The sequence below is a fragment of the Sinocyclocheilus grahami genome, unplaced genomic scaffold, assembly GCF_001515645.1.
Source record: "Sinocyclocheilus grahami isolate Dianchi unplaced genomic scaffold, SAMN03320097.WGS_v1.1 scaffold14.1, whole genome shotgun sequence".
Lineage (NCBI taxonomy): Eukaryota > Metazoa > Chordata > Actinopteri > Cypriniformes > Cyprinidae > Sinocyclocheilus > Sinocyclocheilus grahami.
The window spans coordinates 398,509-411,609 of record NW_015505193.1 but is presented as its reverse complement, the minus strand read 5'-3'; positions in this window follow the sequence as shown (position 1 = coordinate 411,609).

Sequence of the window (13,101 nt, the reverse complement as noted above, 5' to 3'; positions counted from 1 at the left end):
AAAAAAAAAAACATTATGAGTGTTCTATGCTTGTGCCGAAAGCCTAATATACTCAAGCCTAAAGAAAACACATTCACTTGGGTCATAAATATATGTTCAGCATCATGAACATCAACAGAATCCAGTCATGTGGCATCACTTCATGGTCTGGTGCTCATCTCAGCACTGCTGAAAAGACCTGTGTGATAACACTTACCAGAGTCTCTGAGGACATCAGCCACACAAAGCCATCGATTCCTCCAGAAGTCATGGCTTCTCACACCTGTGGGCTCAGCAGCATCAGGACCACGATTGTTAGATTGTAGTATGGTTCCCTCCCTTCTGATGGTCACATCTTCAACCTGCTAATTACAAAACCCAAACATTTTCAACACTCAGAGTTTCATAATTATTCATTCTTCTTTACTGTTTTCCAACTAATTTATTACTTAATTTTTTTCAAAATACTTCCATGTATCTGCATTGAGATTACAAATTTTTGCTTCAAGTTTTATACATACCACAATAAGTTGTGTATTAAACTCATATTTATAGACTATTCCATCAATTGCATGTTTAAAAGGCAAATTATGCAAATAGCACACTCTAAAAAAATGCTGGGTTAAATACAACCCAGTGCTGGGTAAAATATGGACAAACCCAGCAATTGGGTTATTTTGACCCAGCGGTTGGGTTACTACCCAGAAGGTAGTAGAAGGTAGTAAACATTTAACCCAAACGCTGGGTCAAAACAACCCAATTGCTGGGTTTGTCCATATTTTACCCAGCACTGGGTTGTATTTAACCCAGCATTTTTTAGAGTGCATGTAGTTGTACAGTGAAATTATAAATATACTACCATTCAAAAGTTTGGGGTTCGTACATTTTTTTTTATGTTTGGTAACACTTTATTTTAAGGTGTCCTTGTTACACGTTACATGTACTTACTATTATAACAACAATTAATTATGCATAATTACATGCAAGTAACCCTAAGCCAAACAAAATCCTTACCCTAACCATATAGTAAGTACATGTAGTTCAATAATATTACTCAGTACTTATATGTATAATTACACGGTAACAAGGACACCTTAAAATAAAGTGTAACCTTATGTTTTCGAAAGATTTCATTATGCACACTAATGCTGCATTTATTTGATCAAAAATACAGTAAAACAGAAATATTATGAAATATGATTGCAATTTAAAATAACTGTTTTCTATTTATTCCTGTGATGGCAAATCTGAACTTTCAGCATCATTACTCTAGTCTTCAGTGTCACATGACCCTTCAGAAATCATTCTAATATGTTGTGCTTGAGAACCATTTCTTATTAATATCAATGTTAAAAACAGTTGTGCTGCTTAATATTTTTGTGGAAACCATGATGCTTTTCTTTTTCAGGAATCTTTATGTCAGGAATGTTTCTATTATCAGTTTTGATCTTTGCTGATTAAAAGTAATACAGTAAAAAAAAAAAAAAACTTTTGAACAGTAAAATGTACAGTATGTACATGTATACAGTTGACCAAGTGACTTATGCTAAAAAGCCAAACTTTGACCACTCCCCCTGTCTTCCAACAGACATTCCACCTCACCTATATATATATATATATATATATATATATATATATATATATATATATATATAAGCTTTTGCCATATTTATCATGTAATTGTTTATCATTATGCAGCCAAAACAGATTTTCTACAGAATTTGGATTATGAACCATAAACCTTGTAGTGAACTCACCAATACTTGATGTTCGAGGCTGGATGTCTTTCCTCAGTCTCCCTTCTCTATATTTAATCTATTGGTGATAAAGTCTGTCCCTTTTATTCCTCAGAGAAGCAATGAGTGTCAGAGAGAGAGACAGAAAGAGTGTTTAGGGCTTATCACACTTTTCCTTCAAAAAATAAACTTTTCCTTTCTCTGGTGTCGTGTTGGAGAGAAGCATTTCCTGATGTTCTCCGAGAGTGAGATTGGGTTCGGTGATGTAAACCCATCTGTTAAGATGCCATGCGGGGATTGCCGACAGGAAGTTCAGTTTTTCTACAGACCACATTCTCTCATGTTAGTGAAGGTGGGAGCGATGGAGAGAATGTGTGTATGTGTGAGCCTCAAAGGACAGATCTAGACAGATTGGTCTTTTCCCTTGGACACACACCCCTAACTGAGAAACATGAGTCAAGCTAGATTAAACTGTGATAACAACATAGAAAACTCCTCAATGTCACACACGCACACACACACACACACCAAGTATCCCCCAATGTAACATAATCAACACTGTAATGCATATACATGACTAGATTTTGACATTCTCTGGAGAAAACAGGAGTGGTGCCTTGCAAAACTCGCTGCCATGACGTTAAGGTGTTGTAAACAGTAAACAGGGCGGGTGGAAAGCTGTTCTGGGTTATTTCTCAGTGGTTATTTCTTAAAATGGCCCAAGTCAATGGTCAACAACCTACAGCTTTATTTACACTGCAAGGAATCTTTTTTTTTGGCGCTGATTTTTTTTTGTTACATGTGGTCTGATTTTTTCTGTTTAGATTGCACTCACTTTTGCTAGCATGTCTGCACTGGTTATCATAGTAACAATGCAAATTAGCAGATTTATCATGCATGACAATTTAGCAATTAATGTTTCACCATTTTATTTTCATTAGAATATCCAATCTGAACATTTATCACAGCATAAAAAGTCTTCTTTTTTATTCTTTTTTTGCGAACTTTTTATCCCATTTTAAAATGTAGTAACATACAGTGCAAGCATATTTATGCATATTTATGTTTTTAATACAAAAAAACAACTCAAAATCAAAATTAATCATACACCAATTTTCAGTAGCATAAAAACTAAAATGATGATGTTATTATTATTATTATTATTATTCAAGGTATTTTAGAATAATCATATTTTTTGTCTGTCTCAAATATCATATCATATCAAAAACTAATGTGCATACAATTGAAAATATTCCTCATTTAACTAATCAATTTTTAAAAAGAACAACATCTTGAAACAACTTCTGACATAACTCATTGAACAAGAAATGGCAAAAAAAAACAACAACAACAAAACACATGAAATCCAATCTGATCATCGAGACTGAGATGCGTTAACAAAAAGTGTTAATGATTTTGAATCAAGCTTGTGAAAATCGGATTTAATTTCTTTTTTTCCCATTCAGACTACCAAAAAAACATATATGCCAGTCTAAATAAGTTTTTTTCATGTTCTAGTCTCTATGGCTTAGGTCCCTTCCTCATTATGTCTATGGGAGTTTTTACCTGTTTTAGTGTAAAAATAAATAAATAAAAAATTAAGTCAGATTGCTTGGTACTAGCAAAGGAATCAGTCTTTAGCACATATATAATAATAATAATATAAGCAATCATACCTAAAAATACTATAAATATCTGTGCCCACAGACAAGGTGCAGACCGACTGCTCAGTACAAAGCACTTAATAAACCTGGCCCAAGTACAGAGCCTTGGGGGTTACCCGTTAAAGTACAATAATAACACACACTGACCTTGAAGTCTGTCTGCTTTTTTAATAATCAGTTCTGACTTTATTTCCCATGTCTGCAGGAGTCATATGCACCCGTCCAAACTGCAATATCAGATGAAGCCCAAGTGTAATTGAAACAAGCTAACTGCTAATATTTAAAGACATTGATTTAAATAAGTTCCCCATCGGAGCGATATGTATTCCCTATGTTAGTATGTTCAGCGCTGCTTCCTGTCAAAGTCTTCATATCAACATCTTTAAAAGGTCAGAGTTGTCGTTTTTGTCACATGGCCCTTAAGAATACCGCCTTGAATATTCTTCACCCCTATCATACCTGCTGCAGACCCTGTCCAGAGATTTCCTCTCTCTCGCTCTCGGCTCAGAGCCGGTGTGACATTTTATCACTGCTGTGACAATGTGCCACTTCACGTCTTGCTCATAGCATTTCTTTATTTCCATCCAAAATCGCATACTGACATTTCGTCATTTCTGGGTAACCCCAAGCGTCACTCCGATATCAAAGCGAGCACTGTTTGCTTGTTCACGTTACAGAGTAACAGACTCAAACGGTGTCGAACAATAAAACCACCCCAATCATGTGTCAGTCTGATGGAGGTGAGAGAATTAGCATGTGTTTGATTTGATACACAGCCGTGTTGCTGCCGGCCAGCTTGTCACTCCAGGTGTGTGTTTTGTTTAATGCACACTTTTCAGAGGGTGTCTCCCTTGTCAGCTTTAAATATCACATGTTTGATGTGTCATTGGATGCTAAAAGACTCATTTCAAGCTGTCATGTGCAGTTAAAATTAATCTTGACTGGCACAAAATGAGTGACTATAATGGCACTTTTTCAATCAAATGAATCGCCAAATGAAATTGGACATGTTGCTGTAAAATGGTGGACATTTCCAGTAAGGTTTAGAGCAGGGGTGTCAAACTCAATTCCTGGAGGGCCGAAGCCCTGCAGAGTTTAGATTCAACCCTAATTAAACACACCTGATACAACTAATCAAGTCCTTCAGGCTTATTTGAAAACTACATGGTATGAGTGTTGGAACTAAACTCTGCAGGGCTCCGGCCCTCCAGGAACTGAGTTTGAAACCCCTGATTTAGAGGTTATTCCGCCAAGATTTAGTTATTTCACCTTCATTTTATTGTCTTGGTCATCTGTTGCCACCCATGATCCTGGAGTCGTTAATCAAGAAGAGAGGTGTGGTAACTAGAGTGTGATGAGGTGTAGGCTACCTGAAGTTAATAGGCTTGTTTGAGATGAGCAAAATCTGCGCAGAACCGATCACCGGTGATCATCGCGAGATGCATGCCGGTTAGAAATATGTCCAAGTTACATCCAACTTGCTCTGATGTCATGCTGATGTGTGCAAAAAAACTCTTGCGACGGCGAGGCGGCTGTGTCGGATTGTGCAGTCGAGCGCAGTTGCTCTCCACTAGGGCCGGATTTACCTCTTTTCGTGACATAGGCAAAACAAATTTTTGGGCCCCCCTTCCCTATTAATATAAAAGGCCTAATATTACCACCCAAGCAAACAAAAATATTTCTTAATCAGTGAAATCGTTAGTGTTTTCTATCGCAATAAGCGCTTGCGTTCAGTCAATAAAAATCGAATGTGTTTGAGAACTGAGAAAGACCATTCCATTAATAGGCACGGCGTCGTGGCCACATAACCACTTCGAGAGTGCATTATTTCTCTAATAATTTTAACGGCTTGGAGTCACAATCACACATCAATCGTTCAGATGCTTTTAATTACAGTACATTTTGCCAACTGTTTAGTATTGTAAGTATTATGGAATACATTTCCAGAAATCTGAACATTGGATTAAGCCAGGATCAGTATGCTCACCATATAAAGGCCTTTTTACCAACAAAATGACTTATTTTTTCTATTTCAGAATTCAAATAATATAATGTATAATATCTTTTTTTTTTTCATTAAATGCGAAGACTCTTAATTCAAGCTTGTTAAATTAACTCGAGTCAGTCAACTGTGTAATTTTAGCGAAAATTACTATTACAATGCACGAATCATGGTAAACGGCATTGCACACACATTACCTTCATGCCTGGATTTGTTGGCTGCTCTCTTGGCTGCAGACGGCAGGTTGAGCAGACAAACCGAACTATGCGATTTGAAGATCTTCTCCAGGTTTGCGCTGTCTGCGATCATGGGCTTACGAGCTAATGTGACCCAGCCGCTAGTCTTGGTGGGAAACACTCTTTTATGAGACACCATTTCTGTTAAGACCATAAAGATCAAATCAGAAATTTGCAGATATCACCAGCGCAAACACACACACACACACACACACAGAGTCAGGGCCGGATTTACCTCTTTCCGTGACATAGGCAAAACTAATTTTTGGGCCCCCTTTCCCTATTAATATAATAGGCCTAATAATACCACCCAAGTCAATAAAAACCGAATGTAGTTCTTCATTTGTTTGAGAACTGAGAAAGACCGTTCCATACAGGCGCGGCGTCGTGGCCACATAACCACTTCGAGAGTGCATTATTTCTCTAATAATTTTAACGGCTTGGAGTCACAATCACACATCAATCGTTCAGATGCTTTGTTTCAAGACATTTGACCTGTTTCCGTCCTGAAATCTCGTGTGTTGAACTAACAAATTTTTTACGCACCTCATCCCAAACCTTCGGTTGCAAATTCCAAAACGTCATTTTAGAGCTAATAACAAAGGCTTGAGCCATAATGCAGGCTAATGCAGTTATTAGAGAGAGAGAGAGAGAGAGAGAGAGAGAGAGAGAGAGAGAGAGAGAGAGAGAGAGAGAGAGAGAGAGAGAGAGAGAGCGAAAGAGAGAGAGAGAGATTAAGCGCGCGTGAATACGTGCGTCCGTGCGTCTCTCAGCAGTATTCAGCAGCAGCGTCTACTAATAGCAGATCTTTAAGTTGAACTGCTTCAAGAACCTCGCTACTGAGAAATGTCATGTAACTTTTCAGCTGCGAAACTATTTTATTGATAGATTTGTGGGGCAGCGCTGATGACAAGTTTCTGTCTACATGTGTGCACGAGTGCGTGTCAGTACTGTGTGTGCGTCTGTTAGAGAGAACGGGAGAAAATGTTATTTCCGTACATAAAAAAGGTTGAAGACATGAAAATAGTTTGTCAGTTTTACCCTATTGTTTGTTATATTTATTTGCTCAATGTCTTCTGGGGTTTTGGTTCTTTTACTGTTGTAGATAGCCTATCCCATGGTATAACAAAAATATCATATATCTCTTCATTGTGTTTGGGCCCCCCCTGGACGAGCAAGCATAGGCACGTGCCTAAAATGCCTATGCGTAAATCCGGCCCTGCTCTCCACCGACTGCGCTGATCAAAAGCATGATGGGAAATGACTAACTGACGACACAGCTTAATGCTGATTGGTTCAGACACCTGTAATGCTGCGTTCTCTTCTAAAATATTTTATTTCTTTATCTGGTTTCATGTGATTTAAGTATTAAAATTATGCATGAATATTCCCAAACACTATGACAGTGCGATCTCTGTGTGAGATATGTGATTGTTGTCATATTTCTATAAAAATCTAAAATACATGTTTGTATTTAAGTAAAAATGGATGATAAATACACCTTTCGTATGGAATGAAATAGAAAGCACTTTGAGTGTCTTGTTCATCATATTTAGCTTATTTCACTCCTCCCCTCACTGCAGCCGCCTACTCTCGCATACATTCCAGGCGAGGCGCATCTCAAACAAGCCTAATAGTACGTTGTTAACGCTGCTATAAAAGGGTGTACTTAGACTTGCTAATGTCATTTTTATTGATCGTGATTCGTGAAAAGGCCAAGTGGCCAAGATGCATTTGGGACAGGTAGCCATCTGATCATTTAAATCACCACCAGCATCATCATGGAAGTGGACAATGTTTGCACTGTAGTAGTGGATCAGAGTTTATTTAAGTTTTACAGACAAATAGAAAATCCTCTGCATTGGAGTCAGGGTAGATGGCATATTTATTTTTTTCATGAATGAAAATGAGTCTGTGAGGGACAGACATACCGTTTATTCAATGGTTTGTAGTTTTTTTTTTTTTTCCATTGCTTTTGATATTTGAGCTGAAGCAATAGTGAACACACATCTTTACAAAGCAATTCCTGGTACCACAAAACTCCAGAAAAATATTTTGTGACATTTAGACATGACTTGAGACCGTTAAGAGAGTACAACCCATTGAACGGACTGTGGAGATCTCTATTACAGTCTTGTGTGTATTCACAAAAAAAAGATATATATATATGGCGTCTATAATAGCCTACATACAATAAAAATAATAAATACAAATGTCTGTTGGTTTTTGAAACAAGTCTCTTATGCATACCAAGCCTGTTTTTATGTGATCAAAAATACAGTAAAAACAGTAATATTGTGAAATAATATTACAATTTAAAACAGCACATTGCAAACTGAATTTATTGACAAACTGTTATCTCAAGCTGGTGGTTTACAACACTTTTGCTATCTAGATTGTATATACGTTCAAAGGCTCTCTGAGACATCAACAGCAACCCCTCACAACCTGACAAATCTCTCTGATACAGCACATCAATTTATTTTCACCCTCTAACCATCTTGTTTGCTCTTCGTTTTCAACATTTAGGACACATTTTCCCCTGTAAAACAATACACTTATAATATTGCAGCAGGATTGTATCTCTCTTTCTCCATAGTGCCTTTCACGCTCTCAAGCACTTGTTCTCTCCGCATGCCTCAGTCATTTCAAAGAGCAGCTAACAGCCAGAAACAGCCAAAAGGAGGCACTCAATACGCCCTGAATTATTCAACAGCTTTATCTGCTGTCCGACAACAGACAGAGAGAGAGAGAGAGAGAGAGAGAGAGGTTAAGATTAAGATCCCTCCTCTCTCTCGCTCTCTCTCTCTCTCTCTCTCTCTCTCGTCATATTTCTTGCTCCCTCACGTCATTGTTCAATTATTCATTGATAGTTAGTTGAGCAGAATGCAGGTCTTTTGATAAATGGTGTTTGGTGATCGATTGATTTCAATGTCACAACATATACTCACTGTATATTTGTTTGTTGTATATTGCTTTTCAGTTTGGCCAGTTTTCAATGCATTTGGCAACGTTGATTGATTGAGACTGATAAAGGTGGACCAGACTCTTCAGCACTCCACTCAGTGTGACTGAAGCACTGCAGATATTCACCTGTCTCTCTGTATCCGTTTGTCTCTCTCTCTTTCTCTCTGTCAGACTCTGCCACACACATCCTGAATATAAAGTTCTTATTTAAAGGCAAACTCAGGCCCTTCGCATACTTCAGTGTGCACTGCATCAGGTAAAGCATATGAGTGGCTCTTCATCTATCTATCTCATTAAATACGGACTTCATTAGTCCTTCAATGCTGATAAGATCTATACACCAAAAGTCATTGCCTGTTTCACTTGCAGTACAGGTTACCTCAAAGAAGATTACTGGAATGCAACTTAAAGAGATAGTCCACCCAAAAATCACAGTACTTTTGTTGTTTACACACCCTCATGTCATTCCAAACCTGATATTTCTTCAGTGGAACAGAAAATGAGAATTATTAAGAAAGAACACTTACACTGCTCTTTTCCATATGATGACCTTAGTTATTAAAAAAAGCAGTAAAAGGCACCAAGAAAAGTAGACCCTACTAATACACTATATTCAAAGTCTACTGAAAGCATATTATGCGAGGAACAGGTAAAATGTAAGTCCTAAAGACTTTTTGCAGATTTTATCATTCGCCAGGCAAAAGTATGAAGTCAGATCACTTTGAAAAGTAATAGTTTACAACAAAGTCTTAACCTGAAATATGCAGTAACAATAAGCAATCAAATAAGCAATAAAAAGTGATAGTAAACATTTCAAAATAGACAACCTCTGTTAAAATGATCTTTCTCTCTCCTTTGGATAATCTGTTAAATATATAAATAATAACAATATTACACACACACACACATATATATATATATATATATATATATATATATATGCATTATATATATAGTTATTGCATTTTTCTCGAAATGGGCTCCCGCTTCCAATATCATAAAGACTGTAATTTGTGCATAATAAACATAAATCACTGTCTTAGTCTAGGTTACACAACAGATTTGTTTCAAGATTTACGTCTTTGAGTGCTTCTGCTTTAGCTCCACTAATAGACATACAAGTACAGAATATGCCATCTATAACTCTGCTCAGCTCTGAGAGAATAAACAACGTATCTAAGACAGACACAGAACTAGAAGCAAAATGAAGCCCAGAGAACTGAAACAAAGCATTAAAGCTCTCTTAAGTCGCTAATGAGCATCCAGAGTCAGTCTCAGACAGCACAACTCGCCCACAGACCGTCTGATGCACTGTACACACAATAACACTAAGGGTGATTTAAAACTGAGAGTTTTATGCTGATTGGCTGGGTCTGAATACTACATGTTTTCAAAATTGACCTGTAGGTGGTTGAATGACTGGCTAGCCAAGTAATCAGTCAGAATCTCAGTACAATTTTAGGCCAGTTTCTGGTACATCTCTCTCTGATTTGATGCGTTTAACATAAGGCACGTTCAAAAGCACCTAAATGGAGCACAACAAAAAGGAACAGGGGTCTTGACAAACATTGTCAAAAACTATTTGAAATATTTGTAGCTTTCAAAATACATTTTTACTGTTTTTCAATACTGTTTTTAAGTGTTGTATTTTAAAACGGTATTGAAATGTATTTTAAAAGCTAAAAATACCGTTATAAACCGAATGTATATATAGATAGATAGATTTTTTACAATTATTTTAATAATTAAATTAAAATTCAGAATTATCTGAATTATTTAACAAATAAAATATCTATTAAATGTTTTATATATACAGATCATATAGATATATCTATATCAAGCATTTTAAACATCTATCTATCTATCTATCTATCTATCTATCTATCTATCTATCTATCTATCTATCTATCTATCTATCTATCTATAGTTTCAACTTAAAAGATTTTGACAAACTTTTCATTTCTTGCTAAAAAGGCATATAAGTTTCTTTGAATATCAATTTAATTTACATAAATGTCCTTACAGTCAAAATCTAATTTCAATTCTGCATCCTGTCTGCTACTTAAATTCAGAACTGTAATTCAGGAACTGCAATGGTACACAATCCTGCTGCTAAGGTCTTCACAGTGGTAGATGGTAATGATATTCTGGTCTCTATTTCTCAGGTTCCTCCAATTTAAACTGTGCACCAACCAAAAGACATCTGAATACTGAAAAGCAACAGTACAACTCTCCTCAATGAGTCTAAAGGTTGACAATGAAGGGTGATTTATTATTTGACTCAGTTTTAATTGAACCATTTAGTTCAGTGGTTTTCAACCTTTTCCCACTTGAAATCCCTCTGTTGTCCAACACAATATTCAAAGACACTTAGCCCCAAAAAATATATTGATATATTAAATGAATTAATCATGAATCATGATTGTGATCCTAGAAGTTCTGTATGTTCTTCAGTAAAATAAATAGATATTAATGGAAATAAGAAAGATGTTATGTGTTTTTAGCATGTTAATTTCATATTAGAGATTAATTTTAATTTGATTAATATATTAACAATAATTTATTAATTTCAATACTTTTAAATCATCCTGCAGCCCCCTTGGAAATTTGCTGAGAGCCCGTAGTGGGCCCCGGCCCCATGCATGGTTAAGAAACACTGATCTAGTGTTCTCGAAAGAGTGAGGGTTCATGCATAATAAATCTTACACTCTAAAAAATGCTGGGTTAAATAGGGACAAACCCAGCAATTGGGTTGTTTTGACCCAGCGGTTGGGTTACTACCCAGAAGGTTACTACCCAGAACCACTGGGTCAAAACAACCCAACTGCTGGGTTTGTCCCTATTTTACCCAGCACTGGGTTGTATTTAACCCAGCATTTTTTTAGAGTGTAGTATTCATGAAATGCTTTGAACAGAGACCATTATGTTAATGAATTCCTCAAGTCTGCACATTTTTGGCATTTCCTAATTCAAGCATATTGATCTTGTAATATTTCTTACTCCTGCACTGAAATCTTCTTCAGGTAAGGGGTACCTCCCATCTCTCACTTCTGTGCGTGTGAACTGTGAAGGTTCAGTGCAATTCAAATGCAGAGCATGCTAGATTTCCTTCTCTCCCTGAAAATCGGCACTGACGGTCACCTCCTCCAGCTAGTGGAGCAATCTATTTGATCCCCCATTCATTGAATTGACTGATTGTCACATTGTATCACAAGCAAAGCAAGCACAGGCCGATGTAAAGGACTGCGGCCGGACACTGCACCCCTGCTCTCACTGCCTCTAATGAGAGATTAATGATCGAAGCCATCAATCGCTGCAGCTCCAGTGTGCTTTGAGACTAGAGCTCCAGCGCTTATGAAACAGGGACCTACAGTGGCAGAGGGCTGAACTGCAAACAGATGGCCATTTCTAGTGAGATTGGACATTTGCAGTATTTTGCTCTCAAAATACAGTGTATGAGTCCTATGTGCATCTACACAGCAGGAGCAACCCTTGTTGACAATGAAATGCTTTTAAAACATCCACAGAAGACTGCAGATAGCCCAACACCACGTTGAATTATGCCAGATTAATCACCTGCCATTGGTCAAGCATAACAATGAAATGAATTCAATTAATTAATGGTGTGAAAAACACTGAGACCATACATCCATAGGACTTAATAGGCTAAATAATTTTATGACTTTGACATTGTCAACTTCACGTTCTTAGAAACATCATTACCATATTTCCTTCATATAATTTTGAGTGCTGCTTTCATTAATGCAAAAAGGTGATTTGTGGACTAATAAAATACTGAGAAATTCTGAAATCATGATTAAAAATGAATTAGATTTTTCACTAAAGTTGTTGATATGATATTGATGATATAATCATAATGACAAAATCTATATAAACTTAGTAAAGAATGCAAAATAAAGGCATTTTACTATGGGGTCTCAAACTCTTGGACCGCTCTGTATTTCTCAAAAACTATTTAATTTCTTTAATACATTGAAATAATAGATACAAGCATACCATTTTAAATGATTCCCTTTGATAAACGCTTGATTTTTCCATTTGCATTAATGCCCAACTTTATTAGTTAGCCTATTATTAGTTTGTTTTTGTTTTTTTGATTTTTAAAGATATTTTTTTCCCTCATTAATTTCCGTGTCACTAGTTAAAATTGCTTATTTCTCTGGATTTAAATATTCTTCGAAACATTTGGGATAATGTAGCCTAAGTACACAAGTCAGCAAAATATATAACACTATTCTAATGGTTTTTGGATATTTTAATTAAAAAAACGTACATATTGTGCCTTTAAGCTGAAGCATAGCTCGCACAAATATGGAAATAATATTGATATTTACTCACCAACGCCGTTCTTTTCAGTGGAACACAAATTGAGAAGTTTTGAAGAATTTTGTAGATGTTGTTGCTCAAATAAAAAAATAAAAAAGATCATAATCCACACGAAACAATTATTCAAACCGAACTTCATGGTGCACATGTACACCGTCTCTGGATAATAA